The following is an 18,447-nucleotide window of genomic DNA, read 5'->3' as shown; positions in this document are numbered from 1 at the left end:
ACTGGTTTGATGCACCTATCCATGCTACTCTATCCTGTGCAAGCTTCTTCATCTCCCAGTACCTACTGCAACCTACATCCTTCTGAATCTGTTTAGTGTATTCATCTCTTGGTCTCCCTCTACGATTTTTACCCTCCACGCTGCCCTCCATTGCTAAATTGGTGATCACTTGATGCCTCAGAACATGTCCTACCAAGCGATCTCTTCTTCTAGTCAAGTTGTGCCACAAACTTCTCTTCTCCCCAATCCTATTCAATATCTCCTCATTAGTTATGTGATCTATCCATCTAATCTTCAGCTTTCTTCTGTAGCACCACATTTCGAAAGCTTCTATTCTCTTTTTGTCCAAACCAGTTATCATACATGTTTCACTTCCATACATGGCTACGCTCCATACAAATACTCTCAGGAATGACTTCCTGACACTTAAATCTATACTCGATGTTAACAAATTTCTCTTCTTCAAAAACGCTTTCCTTGTCATTGCCAGTCTACATTTTATATCCTCTCTACTTCGACCATCATCAGTTATTTTGCTCTCCAAATAGCAAAACACCTTTACTACTTTAAGTGTCTCATTTCCTAATCAAATTCCCTCAGCATCACCCGACTTCATACGACTATATTCCATTATCCTCGGTTAGCTTTTTTTTATGTTGATCTTATACCCTCCTTTCATGACTCTGTCCATTCCGTTCAACTGTTCTTAAAAGTCCTTTGCTGTCTCTGACAGAATTACAATGTCATCGGCGAACCTCAAAGTTTTTATTTCTTCTCCATGGATTTTAATACCTACTCCGAACTTTTCTTTTGTTTCCTTCACTGCTTGTTCAATATACATATTGAATAACATCGGGGATAGGCTACAACCCTTTCTCACTCCCTTCCAAACCACTACTTCCCTTTCATGCCCCTCGACTCTTATAACTGCCATCTGGTTTCTGTACAAATTGTAAATAGCCTTTCGTTCCCTCTATTTTACCCCTGCCACCTTTAGAATTTGAAAGAGAGTATTCCAGTTAACATTGTCAAAAGCTTTCTCTAAGTCTACAAATGCTAGAAACGTAGGTTTGCCTTTTCTTAATCTTTCTTCTAAGATAAGTCGTAAGGTTAGTATTGCCTCACGTGTTCCAACATTTCTACGGAATCCAAACTGATCTTCCCCGAGGTTGGCTTCTACTAGTTTTTCCATTCGTCTGTAAAGAGTTCGTGTTAGTATTTTGCAGCTGTGACTTATTAAACTGATAGTTCGGTAATTTTCACATCTGTCGACACCTGCTTTCTTTGGGATTGGAATTATTATATTCTTCTTGAAGTCTGAGGGTATTTCGCCTGTCTCATACATCTTGCTCACCAGATGGTAGAGTTTTGTCAGGACTGGCTCTCCCAAGGCCGTCAGTAGTTCTAATGAATGTTGTCTACTCCCGGGGCCTTGTTTCGACTCAGGTCCTTCAGTGCTCTGTCAAACTCTTCACGCAGTATCGTAACTCCCATTTCATCTTCACCTACATCCTCTTCCATGTCCAATATACTGTCCTCAAGTACATTGCCCTTGTATAGACCCTCTACATACTCCTTCCACCTTTCTGCTTTCCCTTCTTTGCTTAGAACTGGGTTTCCATCTGAGCTCTTGATATTCATACAAGTGGATCTCTTTTCTCCAGAGGTCTCTTTAAATTTCCTGTAGGCAGTATCTATCTTATCCCTAGTGAGATAGGCCTCTACATCCTTACATTTGTCCTCTAGCCATCCCTGCTTAGCCATTTTGCACTTCCTGTCGATCTCATTTTTGAGACGTTTGTATTCCTTTTTGCCTACTTCATTTACTGCATTTTATATTTTCTCCTTCATCAATTAAATTCAATCTTTCTTCTGTTACTCAACGATTTCTACTAGCTTGGCACGCCTATATTTCGCAAACTAAAACACATAAACAGTCGGTTTCTGACGACCGGGAAACTCAAACAGTTTTTTCATACCTATTCATAGATGTTCAATACGCCCCCCTTGAGACGCACGGTATATGTCAATGCGCTATTCAAATTGTTCCCACACTGCAGCGAGCATGTCTTGAGTTCCAGCTTCCACAGCTGCTGTTATGCGATGTCTCAGTTCATTCTTTGTTGTTGGTAATGGAGGCACACAGAGTCTTTTATAAACCCGCACAAAAAATAACCGCATCAGTCAGGTTCGGTGGCCTTGGAGGCCAGTAATGTAAGACAGAATCATTTGGTCCAGTGCGTCCGATCCGTCGTTCAGTAAACCTTCGATTCAAAAATTCCCGCGCTTGCAGGTCCCTGTGTGGCGGTGCCCCATCCTGTTGGTAAATGAAGTCGTTCGAATCAGTCTCCAACTGTGCGGAAAGGAAGTTCTCAAGGATATTAGGATACGTGCATCTAGTAACAGTGTTCTCGGCAAAGAAAAATGGTCCATACACCTTTTCCCGAGAAACTGCACTAAACACATTAAATTTTGGAGAATCCCTCTCATGTTGTACAACTTCATGGGGTTGTTCCATACCCCATATTCTCACATTATGACGGTCACGTTTCCATTTAAATGGAATGTTGCCTCGTCACTAAACACTAAGTGTGGAAGGAAATTGTCTTCCTCCATCTTGCCAAAAACGAAATTACAGAACTCCACACGTTGTTGTTTGTCACCTTGCAGTATCTGAATTTTGTACGGTTTCATGTGTAAACGACGACGCAACACACGCCAGACGGACATAGGGGCCATGTTGAGCTGTCGAGCTGCACGGCGAACGGATTTCTGCGGACTCCTCGTGAAACTGTGCCGGATGCGTTCGACGTCTGTGTCAGACACTCGGGGATGGCCCGGTTGATTTGCCTTCACACAAGCAACCTGTTTCTCGGCATTATTCATGCCATCGTCGAATGCTCTGTGCTGTAGGAGGATCCACACCAAACCTAGTACGAAGGTCAGGCTGAACAGTCATTACTGACCCGCACTGCGCAAAACGTAGTACACTAAACGCTTTCCGTTGTCCCGACACTATTTGTACTAGAACTGAAGTGGGCGAAGACTGCCGCTACCTAGCGGGAACAAGCAGAACTCGAGAGTTTGCTCATTCGTACAGTACGTTGTTCACATACTTATCTCACATAAAATAATAGTAATGATTTTTTTTGAAGCAGATGATTCTTTTTGATACACCCTGTATTACGTCATCTTCAGGCCCCTGTGTACACACAACGATGGTAACAGTATGAAATAGGTAGCAAAAGGGGGGGGGGGGTGCAATTCTCATGTACAGTGGTAATATGTAGTAACATAGTAGTACCAAACTGTGCAGGAGGTTGCCTCAAAGTTACAGATAAATTATGATATAAAATAAGAGAACAGTTGCACAGTCTAGTAACATAAACTAGGGAGCAAAATATATGTTTCACATAATTGTAAACAAGATCCTACTAAAGGGAGGCGAATGTTGCATATTATGCATAGATAATCACGGTATAATGCTAATGCAATGCCCGTGAAACAAAAGGAATAAAACAATATAACCGTATACTGACGAGCACAGACTGAAGGTAAAACATCTGATTACACGTAGTCATATACTAGTAAAATATAAACCACTTACTGGAGGTTAACCCAACAACTATCTGTATCATCATGATCGATATACTAATAATAACTAATAAATTGAGAATATAAAGTTACGCCAGTGCAACTTATCAATCAGAGACTCGCAAGATACAACTTATTTAATAAACAATTTTTAATTAATCAAACAGTCAATCTAATGTAATATGCCGTAACGGATTCCCACTAATCAGTAAGTACTGAAATACAGAGTGATTCAAAAAGAATACCACAACTTTAGAAATGTGTATTTAATGAAAGAAACATAATATAACCTTCTGTTATACATCATTACAAAGAGTATTTAAAAAGGTTTTTTTTCACTCAAAAACAAGTTCAGAGATGTTCAATATGGCCCCCTCCAGACACTCGAGCAATATCAACCCGATACTCCAACTCGTTCCACACTCTCTGTAGCATATCAGGCGTAACAGTTTGGATAGCTGCTGTTATTTCTCGTTTCAAATCATCAATGGTGGCTGGGAGAGGTGGCCGAAACACCATATCCTTAACATACCCCCATAAGAAAAAATCGCAGGGGGTAAGATCAGGGCTTCTTGGAGGCCAGTGATGAAGTGCTCTGTCACGGGCTGCCTGGCGGCCGATCCATCGCCTCGGGTAGTTGACGTTCAGGTAGTTACGGACAGATAAGTGCCAATGTGGTGGCGCTCCATCCTGCTGAAATATGAATTGTTGTGCTTCTTGTTCGAGCTGAGGGAACAGCCAATTCTCTAACATCTCCAAATACTGTAGTCCAGTTACAGTAGCACCTTCGAAGAAAAAGGGACCAAAACTTTATTGGCTGAAATGGCACAGAAAACGTTCACCTTAGGCGAGTCACGTTCATACTGAGTTGTTTCCCGCGGATTCTCAGTGCCCCATACACAGACATTGTGACGGTTGACTTTCCCGTTAGTGTGGAAAGTTGCTTCATCACTAAACACAATCTTTGAAACGAAAGATTCATCTGTTTCCATTTGAGCAAGGATAAAATCACAGAAATCGATTCTTTTAATCTTATCAGCTGCAGACAGTGCTTGAACCAATTTCAGACGATAAGGTTTCATAACTAACCTTTTTCGTAGGACTCTCCATACAATTGATTGTGGAATTTGCAGCTCTCTGCTAGCTCTGCGAGTCGATTTTCCTGGGCTGCGAACAAATGCTTGCTGGATGCGTGCTACATTTTCATCACTCGTTCTCGGCCGTCCAGAACTTTTCCCTTTGCACAAACACCCATTCTCTGTAAACTGTTTATACCAACGTTTAATACACCACCTATCAGGAGGTTTAACACCATACTTCGTTCGAAATGCACGCTGAACAACTGTCGTCGATTCACGCCTGCCGTACTCAATAACATAAAAAGCTTTCTGTTGAGCGGTCGCCATCTTAGCATCAACTGACGCTGACGCCTAGTCAACAGCGCCTCAAGCGAACAAATGTACAACTAAATGAAACCTTATAGCTCCCTTAATTCGCCGACAGATAGTGCTTAGCTCTGCCTTTTGTCGTTGCAGAGTTTTAAATTCCTAAAGTTGTGGTATTCTTTTTGAATCACCCTGTATATGGAGAAGGGCATAACCACCGTTATGATGAAGGTGATAAGTCTTCTGGTAAGCAGGCGTTTGGCTGAGTGATATAGCAAACCATCGGCTGTAAAGTAAGTCTGAACAAGAGTACTGCATTACATACGCAGTATAATAGAAAGACACTCATTTCAATCAGAACAACTAGAGACAAGCACCTACATATGTCATGTAGCCCTTAAACAGGGAAGGAGAAATGATAGTACGACCTAAGACAGAAAAAACAACCAGAAAACATGTGTCAGGGTACGTCATACAGTGAGTAATATGTCAGTTGCTACCTTTATGAGTACATGGTGAACTGAGAAAGTGGGTGTCGAGGAATATATCAGAACAATGTGTTGGATATTGTCAAGGCATTAGAGTTACACATGTCCAACCTGAATAAACATCCATGTCAACTAATAGTTGTTCCGGCGTGTCGTGTTGCATACCGCATCGCCTCAGCTCGAACCGCGCCTTACAGCTGCAGCTACTCACAATACCTACATCTACATACTTCGCAAGCAGTCTGACGGTTCATTGCGAAGGGCTCCCTGTACCGCTAATAGTTGACCTGTTCCACTCGCAGATAGAGCGAAAAAAGAACGACCACATATAGGGTGTTTCACAGTTCGTATTACACACTTCAAAATGTTGTGGAAGGTACTTAGTAGATCAAGTTTTACACATGAGCCCAAGTCATCCAACGACACCACAGAGCGTAAAAGCTATAGGCACTGACGCCTGTAAATGTATGTACACTCATGCTCATAAATTAAGGATAATTGCAGAATGCGGTGCCACACAACGTAGCACTACACGAAACTGGCGCTAATAGCATAGACACATAGGGAACACACACGACACAGATCTGTAAGTCCACGGTATTGGTGATAAGTTGAGAAAACCGTACCAAAACACATGTGCTACAAAACGCCACTGTTTCCTGCGAATGTACCCCGACATCAATACGGGATATGATCACCATGCACACGTACACAGGCCGCACAACGGGTTGGCATACTGTGGATCAGATGGTCAAGCAGCTACTGGGGTATAGATTCCCATTCTTGCACCAGTGCCTGTCGGAGGTCCTAGGGGTTTGAAGACTTGCAGCGATACGTCGACCGAGAGTATCCCAGACGTGCTCGATGGTGTTTAGGTCTGGAGAACAGGCAGGCCACTCCATTGGCCTGGTATCTTCGGTTTCAAGGTACTCCTCCACGATGGCAGCTCGGTGGGGCCGTGCGTTATCATCCATTGGGAGGAAGGTGGGACCCACTGCACCCCTGAAAAGGCGGACATACTGGTGCAAAATGACGTCCCGATACACCTGACCTGTTACAGTTCCCCTGTCAAAGACATGCAAGGGTGTACGTGCACCAATCATAATCCCACCACACACCATCAAACTACAGCCTCCATACAGGTCCCTGTCAAGGACATCAAGGGGTTGGTATCTGGTTCCTGGTTCACGCCAAATGAAAACCCAGCGAGAATCACTGCTGAGACTATATGTGGACTCGTCCGTGAACATAACCTGGGACCACTGTTCCAATGACCATATACTGTGTTCTTGACATCAGGTTTTACGGGCTCTCCTGTGACCAGGGGTCAGTGGAATGCACCTTGCAGGTCACCAGTCGAATAAATCGTGTCTGTTCAGTCTCGTCTGTAGACTGTGTGTCTGGAGACAACTGTTCCAGTGGCTGCGGTAAGGTCCCGAGCAAGGCTACCTGCAGTACACCGTGGCCGTCTGCGGGCACTGATGGTGAGATATCGGTCTTCTTGTGGTGTTGTACGCTCTGGACGTCACGTACTGTAGCGCCTGGACACGTTTCCTGTTTGCTGGAACCGTTGACATAATCTTGAGACCACACTTTGTGACACACGGAGGGCCCGTGCTACGACCTGCTGTGTTTGACCAGCCTCCTGTCACCCTAGTTTTCTAACCCTCATAACGTCATCAATATATGTTCTTTGAGCCATTTTCAACACACAGTCTCCACAAGCACGTCTGAAAACGTCTGCACACTTACTCGCTGCACCGTACTCTGGCATTCACCAACACACCTCTGCGTATGTGGACTGCTGCCACCGTGTGACGACACCAGGTCAAATGCACCGGATGGTCATACCCCGAGGTGATTTAAACCCCAAACCGCCCACCAAAGCGTCGTTTCACCATGTATCAGCATTATCCTTAATTTATGAGCATGAGTGTATATACAGGGTGATTACGTGACGACGTTAAAAACTTTCAAGGATGATGGACGAGGATAAATGTATGGATTTGAGATAAGAGTCCTTGTACCGAAAACGAACGAGTCGAAAGTTCTAAGCTAAAGCCGTCCTGTTAACTCTGAGATTGGAATAGATGTACTGTTGTTGCTAAGATGATACGGTAGGCAACTTTCAGAGGTGGTAGTGTGAACCAAAATAAGGAAAAATGTCCAATACACATGTATTTTGAAACGCGTACCTTAAGAGCTCTCAGGACTAGTTCAGTACATCAGGTGTGTTTCACAGTAGCAAAGAAGAATAAATGCTCATAGCCCTTAAGGTATGCATTTGAGATCCCATGTTTACTGGATTTTTTTCCTTGCTTTGGTCCATACTGTTGTTGTTGTTGTTGTCTTCAGTCCTGAGACTGGTTTGATGCAGCTCTCCATGCTACTCTATCCTGTGCAAGCTTCTTCATCTCCCCGTACTTACTGCAACCTACATCCTTCTGAATCTGCTTAGTGTATTCATCTCTTGGTCTCCCTCTACGATTTTTACCCTCCACGCTGCCCTCCAATGCTAAATTTGTGATCCCTTGATGCCTCATAACATGTCCTACCAACGGGTCCCTTCTTCTTGTGAAGTAGTGCCACAAACTCCTCTTCTCCCCAGTTCTGTTCAATACCTCCTCATTAGTTATGTGATCTACCCATCTAATCTTCAGCATTCTTCTGTAGCACCACATTTCGAAAGCTTCTATTCTCTTCTTGTCCAAACTATTTATCGTCCATGTTTCACTTCCATACATGGCTAAACTCCATACAAATACTTTAAGAAACGACTTCCTGACACTTAAATCTATACTCGATGTTAACAAATTTCTCTTCTTCAGAAACGCTTTCCTTGCCATTGCCAGTCTACATTTTATATCCTCTCTACTTCGACCATCGTCAGTTATTTTGCTCCCCAAATAGCAAAACTCCTTTACTACTTTAAGTGTCTCATTTCCTAATCTAATTCCCTCAGCATCACCCGATTTAATTCGACTACATTCCATTATCCTCGTTTTGCTTTTGTTGATGTTCATCTTATATCCTCCTTTCAAGACACTGTCCATTCCGTTCAACAGCTCTTCCAAGTACTTTGCTGTCTCTCACAGAATTACAATATCATCGGCGAACCTCAACGTTTTTAATTCATCTCCGTGGACTTTAATACCTACTCCGAATTTTTCTTTTGTTTCCTTTACTGCTTGCTCAATATACAGATTGAATAACATCGGGAACAGGCTACAACCCTGTCTCACTCCCTTCCCAACCGCTGCTTCCCTTTCATGCCCCTCGACTCTTATAACTGCCATCTGGTTTCTGTACAAATTGTAAATAGCCTTTCGTTCCCTCTATTTTACCCCTGCCACCTTTAGAATTTGTAAGAGAGTACTCCAGTTAACATTGTCAAAAGCTTTCTCTAAGTCTACAAATGCTAGAAATGTAGGTTTGCCTTTCCTTAATCTATATTCTAAGATAAGTCGTAGGGTCAGTATTGCCTCACGTGTTCCAACATTTCTGCAGAATCCAAACTGATCTTCGCCGAGGTCCGCTTCTACCAGTTCAGCGGTTCTAGGCGCTCAGTCCGGAACCGCGGGACTGCTACGGTCGCAGGTTCGAATCCTGCCTCGGGCATGGATGTGTGTGATGTCCTTAGGTTAGTTAGGTTTAAGTAGTTCTAAGTTCTAGGGGACTGATGACCACAGATAGTCCCATAGTGCTCAGAGCCTTCTACAAGTTTTACCATTCGTCTGTACAGAATTCGTGTTAGTATTTTGCAGCTGTGGCTTATTAAACTGATAGTTCGGTAATTTTCACATCTGTCAACCCCTGCTTTCTTTGGGATTGGAATTATTATATTCTTCTTGAAGTCTGAGGGTATTTCGCCTGTTTCATACATCTTGCTCACCAGATGGTAGAGTTTTGTCAGGACTGGCTCTCCCAAGGCCGTCAGTAGTTCTAATGAATGTTGTCTACTCCCGGGGCCTTGTTTCGACTCAGGTCTTTCAGTGCTCTGTCAAACTCTTCACGCAGTATCGTAACTCCCATTTCATCTTCACCTACATCCTCTTCCATGTCCAATATACTGTCCTCAAGTACATTGCCCTTGTATAGACCCTCTATATACTCCTTCCACCTTTCTGCTTTCCCTTCTTTGCTTAGAACTGGGTTTCCATCTGAGCTCTTGATATTCATACAAGTGGATCTCTTTTCTCCAGAGGTCTCTTTAAATTTCCTGTAGGCAGTATCTATCTTATCCCTAGTGAGATAAGCCTCTACATCCTTACATTTGTCCTCTAGCCATCCCTGCTTAGCAATTTTGCACTTCCTGTCGATCTCATTTTTGAGACGTTTGTATTCCTTTTTGCTTGCTTCATTTACTGCATTTGTATATTTTCTCCTTTCATCAATTAAATTCAATATTTCTTCTGTTACTCAAGGATTTCTAATAGCCCTCGTCTTTTTATCTAGTTGATCCTCTGCTGTCTTCACTATTTCATCCCTCAGAGCTACCCATTCTTCTTCTACTGTATTTCTTTCCCCCATTCCTGTCAATTGTTCCCTTATGCTCTCCCTGAAACTCTGTACAGCCTCTGGTTTAGTCAGATTATCCAGGTCCCATCTCCTTAAATTCCCACCTTTTTGCAGTTTCTTCAGTTTCAATCTACAGTTCATAACCAATAGATTGTGGTCAGAGTCCACATCTGCCCCTGGAAATGTCTTACAATTTAAAACCTGGTTCTTAAATCTCTGTCTTACCATTATATAACCTATCTGAAACCTGTCAGTATCTCCAGGTTTCTTTCATGTATACAACCTTCTTTTATGATTCTTGAACCAAGTGTTACCTATGATTAAGTTTTGCTCTGTGCAAAATTCCACTAGGCGGCTTCCTCTTTCATTTCTTACCCGCAGTCCATATTCACCTACTACGTTTCCTTCTCTTCCTTTTCCTACTATAGAATTCCAGTCACTACCTGAATAATTTCTTTTATCTCATTTCACCAATTTCTTCATCATCTGCAGAGTTAGTTGGCATATAAACGTGTACTACTGTAGTAGGCATGGGCTTCGTGTCTATCTTGGCCACAATAATGCGTTCACTATGCTGTTTGTAGTAGCTTACCTGCACTCCTATTTTTTATTCATTATTAAACCTACTCCTGCATTACCCCTATCTGATTTTGTACTTATAACCCTGTATCCACCTGACCAAAAGTCTTGTTCCTCCTGCCATCGAACTTCACTAATTCCCACTGTATCTAACTTCAACTTATCCATTTCCCTTTTTAAATTTCTTAACCTACCTGCCCGATTAAGGGATCTGACATTCCACGCTCCGATCCGAAGAACGCCAGTTTTCTTTCTCCTGATAACGACGTCCTCTTGAGTAGTCCCCGCCCGGAGATCCGAATGGGGGACTATTTTACCTCCGGAATATTTTACCCAAGAGGACGCCATCATCATTTAACCATACAGTAAAGCTGCATGCCCTCGGGTCCATACTACCACTTCTGAAAGTTGCCTACCCTACCATCTTGGCACCAACAGTACCAGAACATGTATACTGTCACAGGTATCAGAAAGTAGTGGTAGCTTCTCATCTGCAGCCGCGCGGAGTGGCCGCTCGGTTTAGGGCGTCATGTCACGGATTGCGCAGCCCCTCCTGTCGGAGGTTCGAGTCCTCCTTCGAGCATAGATGTGTGTGTTGTCCTTAGCGTATGTTAGTTTAAGTAGTGTGTAAGTCTAGGGACCGATAACCTCAGCAGTTTGGTCCCTTAGGAATTCACACACGCTTGAACCTTTTTCTCATCTGCAACGCAAGTGGTCCTGCAAAACCATGTAGACCGAATGTAAAGGTATTAAATAACAGATTCAAATAGTTGTTTGAAATTAATATTTCCGTAATTTTGTGATCGTTTAGGAAAATGTTCACATTACTGATTAAATAAAACAGAAACCCACTGATGATGGCACAGAGCTGCTGAAGGATGTTTGGAAACTTTGAAAAATGGTGTTTTGCGTAACTGGCGAACATTGCATCCAACAACTAAGGTTTGTTTTTCCTACTCATACGCGTTACAGATATTTTTCTAGGCCGGCAGGTGTGGCCGAACGGTTGTAGGCGCTTCAGTCTGGAACCGCGCGACCGCTACGGTCGCAGTTTCGAATCTTGCCTTGGGCACGGATGTGTGTGACGTCTTTAGGTTAGTTAGGTTTAAGTAGTTCTAAGTTCTAGGGGAGTGATGACTTCAGCTGTTAAGTCCCATAGTGCTCAGAGCCATTTGAACCACTTGTTTTGATATTTTTCCACATTTGGAGCTATCTGCCATTCATCACACCAACTACATATTTTGTCTGAGGCATCGTGTATTTTCCTGCAGTCACTCAACTTCTACACTTCTCCGTACACTACAGCATCATCAGCAGTCAACCGCATACTGCTGGCCACCCTGTCCGCCACATCAATCACGTCTATAGAAAATAATAGCGCTACTATCACACTTCCCTGAGGCACTGCTGACGATACGCTTGTCTCTCACGAACGTTCGCCATTGACGACAACATACTGTGTGCTCGTTGGATGTGAGGTCCGCCAGTTACGCAAAACACCGTTTTTCTCAGTACCCCAACATGTTTCGGCGCAACTGTGCCATCATCAGTGGGTTTTCGTTTTTATTTATTCTGAAATGTGAACATTTTTGTAAATGATTATATAATTATGTGCACTTTTAGTTCAAACAACAGCTCGGTTCTTTTTGTAAATACCTTTACACTTGGTGTGCATGAATTTTTTGGCTCACTTGTGTGTTAATTACTACAGGTAGCTTGTCTTCTCAACCAAACGATGTTGGTGTTTTTTTCTGGGAGTTAACCTATCTTCTAGAATTTAATTCAGTTTTTCGCGATGTTTTCGCGCCTATACTCGTTTTTACATTACATTCTAGAAGACAGGTTAACTCGCAGCAAAAGTATAAATTCTCATCAGCGTCGTTTGGTCGCAGATGACAAGCTAGCAGTATTAATTAACACACAAGTGATCCAGAAAATCCATGCACACCAAGTGTAAAGGTATTTGCAAAATGAACCGATCTGTTGTTTGAACTAAAAATGCACATAATTTTATAATCATTCAACAAAAATGTTCACATTGCAGAATAAATAAGAACGAAAACCCACTGATGATGGCACAATGGCACCGAAACATGTTTGGGTACTGAGAAAAACGGTGTTCTACATAACTGGCGGACCTCACATCCAACAATTTTAACAGGAAACACGGCCAATAGAAGGAGCTGCAAATCAAAATGATCGATATACTGTGTTCTATTAATTAAGAAGTCGTCGCGCCACTCAAAATAATAAAAAAAGGCTCTGACCACTATGGGACCTAACTTCTAGGTCATCAGTCCCCTAGAACTTAGAACTACTTAAACCTAACTAACCTAAGGACATCACACACATCCATGCCCGAGGCAGGATTCGAACCTGCGGTCGTAGCGGTCGCGCGGTTCCAGACTGTAGCGCTTAGAACCGCTCGGCCACCCGGCCGGCTCGAGCCACTCACATATGTAATGAAACTACAGGTACTGCACATACTCGTGCCTACGTCAACATCTGTAGTGGGGGCATCGTGTCCGATGCTTTTCGGGAATCTAGAAATATTGAACCTGCCCGTTGCCTTCTTTCATAGTTCGCAGTAGAATATGCGAGAAAATGACAAGCTGAGTTTTGGACGGGCGACGATTCTTAAAACCGTGCTGTTTCGTAGACATCGGCTACTCGGTCTCAAGGAAATATGTTCCAGATTCTGCAGTAAACTGATGTGAAGGATATTGGTTTATAATTTTTCTGGTCCGTTCTTTTTTTTTTTAAATAGATCTTTATTCTATCCAATTATTTCTTACATCATAACCCCCCACCTTATACATTAGTGGGTCTTCAATCTACATTACATTTGTTTGTATTAGCAGCATTTATACTTGTAATTCTAGTATTAGTAAGCTTACTTGCTACAGGAAATTATAAGTTAGTTACTTAGTGGGTAAGATCTAGTGTCTGGACTTAACTAATCTAGAGGCTACTTCCTGCAGCGTTACAGGCGTGCCAGTTATTGCATATAAACCTACTATGTGGCCGCGCCCACTGAGCTAATCCCAGTGAGCATGCCCCTGGCACCGGGCTGGCCTTTTAGATGATCGCTGCAGGTTCTGTTTAAGGTATTCTTTCTATTATCTACGTAGGGTTAGATAACTACTGAGTCACTATCGGTGCGCAATGTCAAATTTGGGTGTTGGCGCTCCCTCCCCCTGTTCCAGAGCGTGGCGGATTCCTACCGTCACACCGAGCGAGGTGGCGCAGTGGTTAGCGCACTGGACTCGCATTCGGGAGGACGACGGTTCAATCCCGTCTCCAGCCATCCTGATTTAGGTTTTCCGTGATTTCCCTAAATCGCTTCAGGCAAATGCCGGGATGGTTCCTTTGAAAAGGCACGGCCGATTTCCTTCCCCATCTTTCCCTAACCCCGAGCTTGCGCTCCGTCTCTAATGACCTCGTTGTCGACGGGACGTTAAAAAACACTAACCTAACCTAACCTAATCCTACCGTCACGGCGATTGGCCAGTCCACGCCCTGGCGGAATGGGATGGGTCGCCTTAAGTCATGTCACGTCTGGTAGTTCATATACAGGGTGATTCAAAAAGAATACCACAACTTTAGGAATTTAAAACTCTGCAACGACAAAAGGCAGAGCTAAGCACTATCTGTCGGCGAATTAAGGGAGCTATAAAGTTTCATTTAGTTGTACATTTGTTCTCCATCTCAGCCAATAAAGTTTTTGGTCCCTTTTTCTTCGAAGGTGCTACTGTAACTGGACTACAGTATCTGGAGATGTTAGAGAATTGGCTGTTCCCTCAGCTCGAACAAGAAGCACAACAATTCATATTTCAGCAGGATGGAGCGCCACCACATTGGCACTTATCTGTCCGTAACTACCTGAACGTCAACTACCCGAGGCGATGGGTCGGCCGCCAGGCAGCCCGTGACAGAGCACTTCATCACTGGCCTCCAAGAAGCCCTGATCTTACCCCCTGCGATTTTTTCTTATGGGGGTATGTTAAGGATATGGTGTTTCGGCCACCTCTCCCAGCCACCATTGATGATTTGAAACGAGAAATAACAGCAGCTATCCAAACTGTTACGCCTGATATGCTACAGAGAGTGTGGAACGAGTTGGAGTATCGGGTTGATATTGCTCGTGTGTCTGGAGGGGGCCATATTGAACATCTCTGAACTTGTTTTTGAGTGAAAAAAAACCTTTTTAAATACTCTTTGTAATGCTGTATAACAGAAGGTTATATTATGTTTCTCTCATTAAATACACATTTTTAAAGTTGTGGTATTCTTTTTGAATCACCCTGTATTTTCCCTTAGATATTCTCGCAGGACCTTTGATGATATCTCGCTGGCAAGGCGGTTTATTATGTTGAATGTGGTAGGGTCTCTGATTAGTTGATATGTATTGTTGTTAGGTAGCTGGTTTCTTAAATCACTGGCTACGTCATCGAAGACAGGGCACTCATAGATCACGTGGTCCGGGGTGCCCCGTTCAGCTCCGCAGTCACACGAGGGGGTAGCCCTTTTCCCGAATCGGCAAAGACATACCTGATACGGTCCATGACCTGTGAGGAACTGCAATGCCTTACTCGGTTGGAAGTGCGAAAGTTGGAGGCGTTCTTTGATGTTTGGGAGCAGCTGGTAAGTCCTTCGGCCTGTTGCCTCTGTGTCCCAGAGTTCTTGCCATAGCTCTTCTCCTCTTCTCTTGATTGCAAACTTGTCTGCCACCCGCACTCCCAAGATGCTCTCAGTCTTTTCTACATCTCCCCTTTTCACCCAGTACCAAGCTGCTTGTTCCCGGATTTTAATGTCCAGGGACACACCCCCATGAGTGTTAGTAGTGCCCCTCCCGGAGATGTTCTGTATGCTCCAGTGGAGCGTAGAAGCATGTTGCGTTGCACCCTCCTCACAGACATTGTAAGTAGGCTGTTTAGGTTCTTATACTGGTAACGCCGCCGCCACGTAGCGCTCTCTGTATGAAAATCACTGGCTGTGCTGTGTGCAGTCTGTGGCTAGTTTGCATTGTGTCTAACTTTTGAAGCTTGTGTCCCATTTGTCTCTGATTTTGTTCCATTTGTTGCATTAATTGCAATAATAATGTATTAGTGTCTGGAATCTGTTTCTCCATGCTTTTTGGCAGTGCATTTTCACCGGCAACATTCACATTTTGACAAGCAGCAAATGTGTCTTGACTCATTTGAGAAAACGGTGAGGACCCAAAACCTAAGTCTACAGTATTTGCAATATTGTGTTCTGTCATTTCGGATTCCTGAGGCGAGCTGTTGCCGACCGATCGATCGATAATGCTTCCCTGTTCACTAATTGTTTCACTGTCTACACCATTGTTTGCAGCCCGCTCCATTTCCCTATGCATAATTACCGAATTACTACTTTGAACATCAGTTAATTCATTATTCGGTGGCGCTAACACACTGCTTTCGTTTTCACTGTCATTTCTCAGTTTACTTTGGAGCCTAGTATTACGTTTTTCACACGCCATTATTGTCACAATATTTCACACGATAACACAGAAAAGCACAATTTGAAGAGCAAAATAAGAGAACTCATTAACATAAGACTGAAAATAATATCTAGTTAATTGCAGCTGCGAAATACTTGATGCAAATTTACATGCGTGCTACACCTGTTTTACTGTACAACAATGAAAGACTGCAACTACAAAGGAGATTCTCTCTACAATTACGCACTAGCAATAAACAAAAGCTATACTAATTACACAAACTACAAGAAAAAATCAGAAGATTCCAGTGAGGCATCCTCGGCTAAGGGTCGACATATGAAACGTCCCCTTTTGAACAATTATACATGACTGTGCTTAAACTGACACACAATATTTTTAGCGCAACACAATCTGACTTTCAAAAATCCCCACAAAAGAATGGCCCTGATTAACATTAACCTATACGTTTCACAAATCACTTACCTCACAAAAATCTTCGTTACTCAAGCTACTGCAATACAGCGAGCGCCACTACTGCCAGCTAAATGAAAGATTCAAACTACGGAAGGCACTAACTACTCATAGGCATAGTTAGCAAATGAAAGATTTTAATAGAGAACAAACAATGTATTTACCTTAATAGTCACAATATATATATCAGTTCATGACAAATTACAAAACTCCGCCATCCCTCTCCCCACATCCACCACTGCTGGCGGCTCACCTCCAACCGCGCAACGCTACGCGCTGTTCACATCTAGCTGCCCAACACTACAATGGCAGACAACAATGCAAACTAGCCACAGACTGCACACAGCACAGCCAGTGATTTTCATACAGAGAGCGCTACGTGGCGGCGGCGTCACCAATATAAGAACCTAAACAGCCTACTTACAACATGGCGGGCACGACCCTCGTGAGCCTGTGTGCCCACACTCCGGATCCGTAACCCACAATGGAAACAAGAATGGTGTTATGGTACAGCTTTATGAGCTCTGGTGGAAGATGAAATCTGCTGTGTCCTATCATGATTAAACTATTTAAGGCTTCTAGTGATTTTTGTGTAGCTGTTTCAATATGTTTGGCAAAGTTCCACCTTTCATCGATTATTACTCCTAGATACCGGGCCTCACGACGCCGAATCACCGGTGAGCCCTCGATTCTCACCGTTGGATTCCTGGCCAATTGGCCTTTCAGTAATAGATATGTCGACTTGTTAGGCGCAATAGTCATTCTCGTGCTTTGGCACCACTGTGTGAGAATTGCTAATGTTCTATTACTCTAATGTTCTTTTACTCTTCTTGTATACAGGATAGGAGGGCCTGCTTCAGGATCTTGTTCGCCTCTTCAAATGCCTGCTATTGTACAAAAGGCGCCGCGCGGGATTAGCCGAGCGGTCTTAGGCGCTGCAGTCACGGACTGTGCGGCTGATCCCGGCGGAGGTTCGAGTCCTCCCTCGGGCATGGGTGTGTGTTCGTCCTTAGAATAATTTAGATTAAGTAGTGTGTAAGCTTAGGGACTGATGACCTTAGCAGTTAAGTCCCATAAGATTTCACACACATTTGAACATTTTATTTATTTTTATTTTTTTGTACAAAAGGCACGCCCTTCTTCCGCAAGTTGTTGATTGGGTGCGCAATAGATGGCAGGCCCAGAATAAATTTTCGATAACACATTACTTTCCCCAAGAAGGATTGGAGCTGTTTGACAACTGTGGGGCGAGGTGGCGCGTTGACATCTGCAACCAGCTTCCGTGTGGGCTTAAGACCTTCACGAGAATTCATGTTTCCTAGGTATTCCACTGACGGTTGAAAAAAAGAGAAATTTTTCGAGACTGCATGAGACTTGCGGGTGTGTGTAATAGCCGCCTCATGTTCCGTAAGTGTTCTTTCGTTGTGGGCCCCGCCAACACAGTGTCGTCCAGGTAATTTATGCAGCCCGGAACATCTTGCAGCAGTTGCTCGATGGACCTTTGAAAGATTGCTGGTGCACTGGTCACGCTAAAAACTAAGCGTGTGAGATGACATTGCCGGTCACTGTGGCCGAACGGTTCTAGGCGCTTCAGTCCGAAACCGCGCTGCTGCTACGGCCGCAGGTTCGAATCCTGCCTCGGGCATGGATATATGTGATGTCCTTAGGTTAGTTACGTTTAAGTAGTTCTACGTGTAGGGGACTGATGACCTCAGATCTTAAGTCCCATAGTGCTTAGAGCCATTTGAACCATTTTTTGAAATGACATAATCCGTGCGGCGTCTTGACTACCAAGATCTTTCTCGGTTTCCTCATTGTAGGTAATCTCTAGAGAGATCCACCTTCGAAAAATGCAGACCTCCCATGAGTACAGAGAAAAGCTCGTCTGGCTTTGGAGTGGGGTACGTATCGATCTCTGGCAGAGTACTGACCATAATCTCAGATGTCT

The 18,447-nt window shown here is 43.5% G+C and overlaps 1 non-coding gene across 1 annotated transcript; it reads left to right on the top strand.

Annotated features, from left to right (window-relative positions):
- The first annotated feature begins 13,798 nt into the window (after positions 1-13,798).
- On the top strand, positions 13,799-13,871 carry Trnaa-cgc. Its single transcript has one exon. It is a non-coding gene; the product is annotated as a tRNA-Ala (tRNA).
- The last annotated feature ends 4,576 nt before the right edge of the window (positions 13,872-18,447 follow it).

This window comes from Schistocerca piceifrons, chromosome 10 (genome assembly GCF_021461385.2).
Source record: "Schistocerca piceifrons isolate TAMUIC-IGC-003096 chromosome 10, iqSchPice1.1, whole genome shotgun sequence".
Classification (NCBI taxonomy): Eukaryota; Metazoa; Arthropoda; class Insecta; order Orthoptera; family Acrididae; genus Schistocerca; species Schistocerca piceifrons.
The sequence above is the reverse complement of the archived record's forward strand: the minus strand, read 5'-3'. Positions and strand labels throughout refer to the sequence as shown.